The sequence below is a fragment of the Gastrolobium bilobum genome, unplaced genomic scaffold (genome assembly GCF_033153095.1).
Source record: "Gastrolobium bilobum isolate Gb01-03AN ecotype WA unplaced genomic scaffold, APGP_CSIRO_Gbil_v1 utg142576, whole genome shotgun sequence".
Classification (NCBI taxonomy): Eukaryota; Viridiplantae; Streptophyta; class Magnoliopsida; order Fabales; family Fabaceae; genus Gastrolobium; species Gastrolobium bilobum.
Window position 1 is genome coordinate 36061 of NW_026899753.1, and position 9855 is coordinate 45915.

The window sequence follows — 9855 nt, forward strand, 5'->3', positions numbered from 1 at the left end:
TATGAGAAAAGTAGATTTTTGGCTTTTTTGTGACTTCTTTTTTTAAAAGCAGACGTCCAAACGAACTAAAAACGAAAAATATTTTTTTTCTTAAAAAAAAGTAACTTTTGAAGAAAAAAAGCTCATCCAAACGGGCCCGTATGTGCCCCAAATTAATAAATAAGTACGAGACCAATTAAAAAACTGAAATAATGTGATAAATAATATTGAATTCTCACGTTCAACGCGTGAATGACAAAGAAGGCCATACATTATCAACAGAGGAAAAGCTTTTCAGCTTAGTTAAACTTATATCTTGTGGCCACAGAACCTGAACGCAAATCTCTTTTCAGTAACGCACAGGGCAAAATTGGCATTTTCCTAGGCCGAATGGATATACAGGAAGATGACACGTGAATACTTAATTTTGTATAAATTATAAAAAATAAAAGATAACAAAAAATTGAATAAGAAAAAGGAAAAGGTTCAAAAATTTCCAAATGCTATTGCTTTGAATCACTTATACCCTTATATATATATATATATATAAATCACTTAAACTCTTGTAATTTTTTTCATCCACCTCTTTTTAATACTGTTAGAAACTTGACTAAATATATCTATTTTACCCTTCTTATAAAAATAAAAATAAAATCAAAAGTTATGAAAACTTTAAAATATTTAATAAAAGATTAAAAGAAATCAAAATGTGTCTAAATAAAAACATAGAAGAAAAAATAAGACCAAATATGTTAAAAATCACAACAATGAAAAAAAGAGTAAAATGAAAAAAATAAAAAAGTCTAAATGAAAAAAAAAATATTGAATACAAAAAATAGAATATAAAATCAAGATAAAAAAATAAAACAAAAAAATCACAGCTATGAATTTTCAATATAATTTGTTTTATTTTTTATCCTTAATCTATTTTATTCTTTTTATTTAGATATGTTTGATCTTTTTTAAAAATCTCTCTCTCTCTCTCTCTCTCTATATATATATATATATATATATATATATATATATATATATGAAAATCTTAAGTAGATGGGGTAGCACAAGGCTAAAAGAAGAAGAAAAAAAAAATCAGAATAAAATAGACCAAAAAGTGAAAAAAGACCAAATATATCTAAATAAAAAAAAATAAAATAGATCGAGGACAAAAAGTAAAATAAATTAAAAATCAAATCAAATACATTGAAAACTCATAATTGTCATTTCTTGTTTCATTTCTTTTTTATTTTATTTTTTATCCTAATTTTTTTTCTATTTTTCGTCTTCAGTATTTATTTTCGTTTGGACTAACTTCAATTTTTTTTTTTAATTTCAGTCTTTTTTGTCACTGTTGTGACTCTTAACATATTTGATCTTTTTTTTTTCTATGTTTTGGTCTTTATTCTCTCTCTTTTATTTAGACACATTTGAATTTTTTTTCTATTTTTTCTGTTAGTCTTTTATTAAGTATTCTAAGTTTTCATAACATTTGATCTTTTTTTTCTTTTTTTTTTAATCATTTTATTTCTTCTTTTAAGAGGTGTAAAATATGTATACTCAGTTAAGTTCCTAACAGTGTTAAGCAAGGGTGTGAATAGAAAAATTCATAAGGGATTTAATGATTAAAGAAAAATATAAGGGTGTAAGTGATTCAAAGCAATATCATACGATGATTTTTAAACTTTTCCCTAAAAAAATGAAGGATGAGAAGTAATACTGAAGAGATGAAATTAAAAAAAGACACTTTTTTCATTATAGAAAAATTAGAATATACACACAGCAGTTGATTTAGATCCAGTAGATACAAAGGGTGCATAACTAATGAAGCCAAAGTAAAAAAAAACTTGTTAGGGTAGTTATATACAAACGTGCCCATGCTAAAAGGAGAAATAAAAAACTTAAAATCGAAAGTTAAAAGTGAACTGATAAATGAAATAAAGTTTTACCAAAAAAAAATAAAAAAAAAATAAATGAAATAAAGTTACATGCATTGTTAAGCTTCATGTTTGATATATCATGCCTTTAGGACCAAAAATATGCTAAATAATAATAAATATGGTCAAAGACATAGTATACATTATCAAATGCAAAAGACTTTGGACTTTTCATGTTTTATATGTTGTTGACTTAAAATATATTCGCTTCGGGTTCAAATTATTAAATGAGAGGATTGGAGCAATGAGTAAGATAAAAGGACTTAAAACGATAAATGAGGAGTAATGATTTAGTGAAAATCTTCTTGAAGCTATCTTCGAGCCAATTTTTAGTATCCAAGATGATGGATTTGGATCTTGAATTATTCATAGAAGTTGTAGATCTCTCTTTTATCTTTACAACGAAACCAATATCATATCAATTGGGCGAGCATAACTCAGTTATACCCAAAATAAGAAACCATATTTTTGTTGTCAGAGTAACTCACTGGAATGCTCGCTACAACAAACAATGTAACACCCTGTTATGTACCAGTATGTTATCATTACATGTGATATTAAACACAGTTACAATTACTTCAGTTCTATTAAATATACGGCTAAACATTTTCTTTTTAAACTTTACATGTTTCCGTTTAAAGTCGATATTGTATTTAAAATAACCAAAATTGTAACTATAACAAAGTAACTTTGCGGAATAACTAAACTTAGCTTAGACATATCATACAAATCTTATTCAACATTACCATGAAGTGCCCATACACTAGATGGCTTTATTTCACACTTTTAGCAATTTATGCTGCTCATTGAGCTCCTCACTTAAACGACCTCCTCAGCGAGCAAATCGCATTTCCTCACTGCACTTGTAACATCCCGTGTATACCCGGTTTGTTAACATGTCATCGTATTAAGCCACGCTTAATTAAAAATGCGAAATATCATTTTCTTTTCAATTATGACGTCATTATCAATTACCAAGTTGATTCCTTAATTATTTTTCAAAACATTGCCTGTATGTAATTGCAAATGAACAGCTATCTACACTGAATAACCTCAATAAATAATATAACTGAAAATGTGTCTCTAGTCTCGGAACTACAGCACGTAGACCGGACAGATCGTAATAGTTTATACAACTCAAATAAACTTAAACATCGTCAAATCAATGTGGCATGAACAATCCCCAAGCTCACCAAATACACAGCATACTCATCAAGTCTCAAAACAAACAGCATGATAGTGGATAAGATATAATCACTAAACAGGTGCATCAGCATAATCAGCAAGCATATCAATCAACTAAGCTCCGGCTCCTACCGCTAGAGGTCTCAACCCCTGGGTTACCTGAACCTGAAATAAGCGCCCCAAACGTGGTGTGAGATCTCTAAACAGAAATTTCAGTAAGGCAAGGGGTCCTCAAGGATTTCTCCACCTCAAGCTCACTTACATGAGCAATATAAGTTCTAAAAGCAGTTTAATAATATAAGTTTCAAATCAGTTCAATGCAGCAGATAATTATGTCATGTGAGTTAACTATTCTACTGGCCAGAGAAATACAGGATTTACACACGTCTATTACCCACATAGTACACGCCCATGTTGTACCTGCCCACAGGATCATCTTCTCGTCTAGGCGAAACATCACATACATATCATAGGCATTTGCACTTAATAGCTCAAAAGCATTTCAATAAAGCAATACATGAAAACACATCATGCATATAAACCATTCCACCATGGGGTATGGTGGAACCAACAATGGCTAAACCGAGGACACGAAAGCTTACCTCTCAAGAAATCGATCCAAGCCAAGTCCACACAAGCTCAAAGTCCACACACAGCACAATCACAATCTATTTGGACTAATAATCATATCAATATTCATACCCTACAAGCATAAGATATAAAGACAACGTCTTTCCTTTACGTTTCGTGTATTTAGGCTTCTCACAAAGCCATAAGCACTTAATCACTTTGATTCTGACTTAGATTAATATTACAGAAGTCCACAATAGCCAATCATGGGTTCACAAACCCAAAATAACATCCTGTATGAACAGTACAACTATTGTCTCAGAATTCCCATAATATCTGGATATATCTCGAGGCCATATCCGGATGTCATATCCGGATATCAATATCCGGATATGATATCCGGATATTTCGCGGCAGAATGCAGTTTCTGCATTTCGCGAGATATCACTCCAAAGGTTCGATTTTTAATCCATTAAAACTTCCAAGCATGCATTTTTATCCACTTTTAGGTCCATGATCATGTTAGTTACTTAAACAACCCATTAACAAGCCAAGACTCAACCTTTAAACAATGGAAACTCATGATCAAGGTAGGTGAAGCTTACCCAAGGTTCAAAACTCAAAAAAGATTGCTCTTGGAGCTCACCACCAAGCCCCCACAGTTCTAACTTCGCAAGGAAACAAAAATGACAACAAAGCAAGGTCCTTTCCCAACAAAGATGGCTCCTTGAAGCCACACAATCTAGGAAAAAAAGTTTCCTCCCCACAAGCAGTGAAGTCAGCTCAAAAAACACTCAAGAACAGCCCCACCAACTCAGAAAATAGCTGACATCTACACTCACCATACACTCCACTAAGTGTTTACAAGGTTTGAGAGAGAAGAATTAAGAAAGATGGCAACTTGGTGGTTTCCCCAAAGGAAGGAAAGCAAGATAGGTTAAGAGGCTGGTCAGCAGCTCCAAAGACTCACGTAGGAGTGCACAAATGACCTAGGATCATGTGCCAAGGGTCCTTATATAGCTCACTTAAGTTTTAATCGCACTGTATAAGCGCTAATAGCTACGCTTAGCATTTTAATCCCAAACTTAGAATTCTGAACCTACTCATTTTTCAAAGATTTTTCATATTTTTATTTTATTTTTCGCAGTACTTTTCCAGTACGCGCTTTTACATAGCCAGTATCAGTTCTGGCACCAGTTCTCATTATTTTGACTCCAAACTTCATACACCGGTCCTATATATTATTTTAGTAATATATACACACTTTTCATAATTTTTCGGGATACTTCATCAGTACGCATTTATACCGAAGAACAGAATCGGTATCTGCACTTTTCGTCAGAAAAGAGACTTTCAGCATTATTAATCACTTACCATAATTATTTAAGCCTTCTCATAATTATTAGGGTCAATTATGGAATTATCTCATTAATCACATAATTAATTAATTAATTTCTTAAATTAACGGTGCGGGTTCTTACATTCACCCCACCTTTTTAAGGATTTTGTCCTCAAAATCAGAGACATACCTGTCCCGAAAGTCGGGGTACTGCCGGAGAAGCTCGTCCTCTCGCTCCCAAGTACACTCCTCAGGAGTTCTTCCCGTCCATTGCACCTTGACCATCAGAATGATCTTGCTCCTAAGCTTCTTCTCGCCACGATCAAGAATTTTGAGTAGTCCGACGGGAGTTTTCAAGTTCTCCTGGACTTCCACATCATCCGGTTGCACCACGTGCGAAGGATCTGCTATGTACTTCTGAAGCTGAGACACGTGAAACACATCGTGGATGTTGGCCAAGTTCGGAGGTAAGGCAAGCCGGTAGGCAACAGGTCCTACTCTACCAAGGATCTGGTATGGCCCAATGAATCTCGGGCTAAGCTTCCTCACTCCGAGAGCCCGACCAACACCGGTGACAGGTGAAAGTCTCACAAACACGTGCTCACCCTCATTGAACTCCAGTGGACGATGCTTGACATCGTAGTAACTCTTCTGGCGATTCTGCGCCTGCTTCAACTTTTCCCTGATAAACTGGATCTGCTGGGTAGTATCTTGGACAAAGTCCAAGCCAAAAAGCTCGTTATCTCCAACCTCAGACCAGCAGGTAGGAGTTCGCCACCTCCTACCATACAACGTCTTGTAGGGTGCCATGCCCAGGCTAGCATGGAACTTGTTGTTGTACGAAAACTCAACCAATGGCAGATACCTATCACATGCTGAACCCTGCTCCAAAGTGCAAGCCCTCAACATGTTCTCAAGGTCTGGATGGTCCGCTCAGTCTGTCCGTCAGTCTGAGGGTGATAGGTTGTACTCAATCTCAACTGAGTAACAAAAGCTCCCTGCAGTGCCTCCCAGAACCGAAATATGAACTTTGGGTCCCTATCACTGATGATACTCTCGGGCACCCCGTGAAGCCTCACAATCTCGCGAACATACAGTATGGCCAACTGCTCAGTAGTGAAGCTCACCTTTACTGGAAGAAAATAGACAGACTTCGTCAGTCTGTCCACAATAACCCAAATAGAGTCGTAACCAGCCTGAGTCTTTGGCAAACCCACCACGAAGTCCATGGAAATGCTCTCCCATTTCCATTTCGGAATCTCTAGAGGTTGAAGCTTACCAGACGGCTTCTGGGGTTCAATCTTTACCTTCTGGAAAATCAAACACTTGGACACATACACAACTATGTCCTTCATGCCTGGCCACCAGAAATTTCTCTTCAAGTCCTGATACATCTTTGTCGCACCAGGGTGGACAGTAAATTGGCCCTTGTGGGCCTCTGCCATAACCTCTTCAGTCAAAGGACCTCAAGGAACCACAATCCTTTTTTGAAACATCAGCAGTCCATCCTCATTCCAAGACACACCGTCTTGGTTCTTCACATAGTCCAGGCACTCTCTCTGCACTTGCGCATCTTGGATCTTCTCCATTAGCTCATTCTTGACTCTCATAGTCTCTATCTCGAGAAGGGCACCCTCAAACAAGGAAGTTACCGTTAGGTCTCGAAACCTCTCAGTAACATCAAAGTCACCCATCGTCAAATTGGATAGACTCACGGATTTCTGACTCAGAGCATCAGCTACCACATTGGCCTTGCCGGGATGGTACTTCAACTCAAAGTCGTAGTCCTTCAGGAACTCCATCCATCTCCTTTGTCTCATGTTTAGCTCCTTCTAATCAAAAAAGTACTTCAAACTCTTGTGGTCACTGAACACGGCGAACTACATACCAAACAAATAATGCCTCCAAATCTTGAAAGCAAAAACAATCGCAGCCAACTCCAAATCATGAGTCAGGTAGTTCTCCTCATGAGGCTTTAACTGCCTCGAAGCATAAGCAACAACTCTACCGGTCTGCAGCAACACACAACTCAACCCCTTTCCAGAAGCATCACAGTAAAGCTCAAACAGCTCATCAGGATCAGGAAGGATCAACACTGGCACGGTAGTCAATCTCTCCTTCAACTCCTGAAAGCATCCCTCATACTCGTCAGTCCTCACAAACGGAGTCTCCTTCCGGGTAAGGCAAGTCAATGGTAGAACCATCGTGGAGAATCCCTTAATGAACCTCTGGTAGTAACCTGTCAAACCCAAGAAACTCCTCACCTCAGTAACTGTCTTAGGCCTCTCCCAATCTAACACGGCCTAAATCTTGTTGGGATCCACTGCAACTCGCTCAGCAGAAATCACATGCCCAGGAAACTTCACAGACTTGAGCCAAAACTCACATTTCGAAGGCTTAGCGTAAAGCTTTTTCTCCTTCAGCACTTGCAACACAATCCTTAAGTGCTCAGCATGCTCCTCCTCCGTCTTCGAGTAAATCAAGATATCGTCAATGAAGACGATCACAAACTGATCCAGGTACGGCTGGAAAATCATGTTCATATAATCCATGAACATTGCGGGTGCATTTGTGAGTCCAAAAAGAATCACCAAATACTCAAAGTGACTGTATCTCGAACGAAACGCGATCTTAGGGACATCCTCCGGCTTCACCGGAATCTGATGGTATCCGAATCGGAGATCAATCTTCAAATACACACAAGCACCTCTGAGTTGATCCAACAAATCATCAATACGCGGGAGGGGATACTTGTTCTTGATTTTCACCTTGTTCAGCTTCCTGTAATCGGTGCACAATCGCATCGTCCCATCTTTCTTTTTCACAAAGATAACTGATGCTCCCCATGAGGACACACTCGGTCGAATGAAATCTTTCGCTGAAAGATCCTCAATGTGCTTCTTTAGCTCAGCCAACTCCGGTGGCGACATCCGATATGGAGCTAACGAAATAGGCCCCACACTAGGCAACAAATCTATGGAGAACTCTATCTCCCTCTGTGGCGGAAACTCAGGAATCTCCTCAGGAAACATTTCAAGGAATTCCCTCACCACAGGAATGCCAGCGATATCTTCCTATGCCCCACTAACCAAACCTCCCAATATGACATATCCAAATGCCCCTGCTCTCAAGGCTCTCCTAGCCTGCAGCAATGAAATATAAGGCGAGAAACTGGTTGTGGAGTCACGCGGAGACAACACCACTCGCTTGGCACAACAGTCAATCATCACACAATTTCGGGACAACCAATCCATGCCAAGGATGATCTCCAAGTTAGCCATCGACAATCCAATCAGATCTACCGAGTAGTCACGGCCATCCCACTGAAACACGACATCTCGATGTACAGAGGAGGTATCACACTTTTCTCCGGTGGCGGTGGTCACCCCCAACGGTGGAGAAAGCACAACACTGGACAACTCAAGCCCCATAGCAATCGGGGTAGCAATGAAAGAATGCGTAGCCCCAGAATCCAACAAGACATCAACAGTCGAATCAACAATAGAAACAGTACCTCTGACAAGGTTCGGAGCTCGGTCTGACTGCTGGCGATCCAACGTAAACACACGTCCGGTAGCAGGTGGCATTGCAGGTGCCGCTGTAGATGGAAGGGGAACCATCTGAAGTGGGACTGCCAGAACTGCTGCAGCTCTCACCGACGACGAGCAATCTCTGGAATAATGGCCCTCCTTGCCACACTGGAAACTATAACCTGACCGGTAGCACACGGCCCCACAAGAACCTTCCCGCATCACGTGCATTTGGGAGCAAGAGGTCTCGTTATACTCCCCTAAGTGGAAGCTCTTAAACTAATTTGGCGTTTGCCTAGCCGCCAACTGCTTTCCTTTACCTCTTGCCCCAAACTTCCTGTCTCTCCAGGAAGTGGAACTACCAGTTGTTAGTATATGGATGTCCTAGAGACAATCTTTTAATTAGATTAGGACATATGTGGACCTTTGTATTGTCGCAAATAAATAAAAGCACTATTTATCCTGTTTCATATTTTGTCTCAATATTACTGTTAATATTTTATATGAGTAACTGGATAAACCCCTTGGAATAAAATAGGTATCTCTTGAGTATCTATGATGAGATCACGATCATGAGGATTCAAGGATACTGGATATTTATTCCTAATTTTATGTTCATAGTCTAGAGACACTGAGAATGGGGATCAGTGATCTCGGGTAAGACTAGTACGACTTATCTACTTGTATTGGGCTGCAAGGTAAAGATCTCATGAGCTACAGATATGGAGATGTCTTAGCTAAAGTCGTGGGTGGATCTATAAGGGTATAGCTCGCGCTGAGCAGACCCACAAAAGAGACTCTATGAGGAAATCTCACAGAGAGTATCATTAGAGTAGTCTCTTTATATTTGGGTATGTCTTTCCTTAGATCAGAAGTTATTACCTAGACTGTGTTCTAGAAGGCGTGCTTTGACTGTATACCTCGTCTGCCTGAAACATGGAGACTCATAGGTATACTGTTGGGCTTGTCCTGAAAGAGCACAGGGCTAGGGTGATAAGCTGAAGGAATTCGTCAAATCTCTGTGAGAGATTAGGTTATCTGTAAATCGGAGAAATCAGGATGACATTTACAGGGACTCGGGAATCTATGCATAGTAAAAGAGATCATGAGATGATCTGCCTTTAGAGTCAGTAAATTGAAGATTCCCTATTTCGAATAAAGCTTACCCTAAACCGCAAGGGTTGATACGCTTCCTTACCCTAGGTTTTATGGGAAGGTAACCGAGACGAAGGGAAATACATACGGCAACCAAATATGTGTAATAGGATGATCAAGTCATTAATCTAACTAGCTCTGGGGCAACAAAGCATTGCTAGTGCTCTGT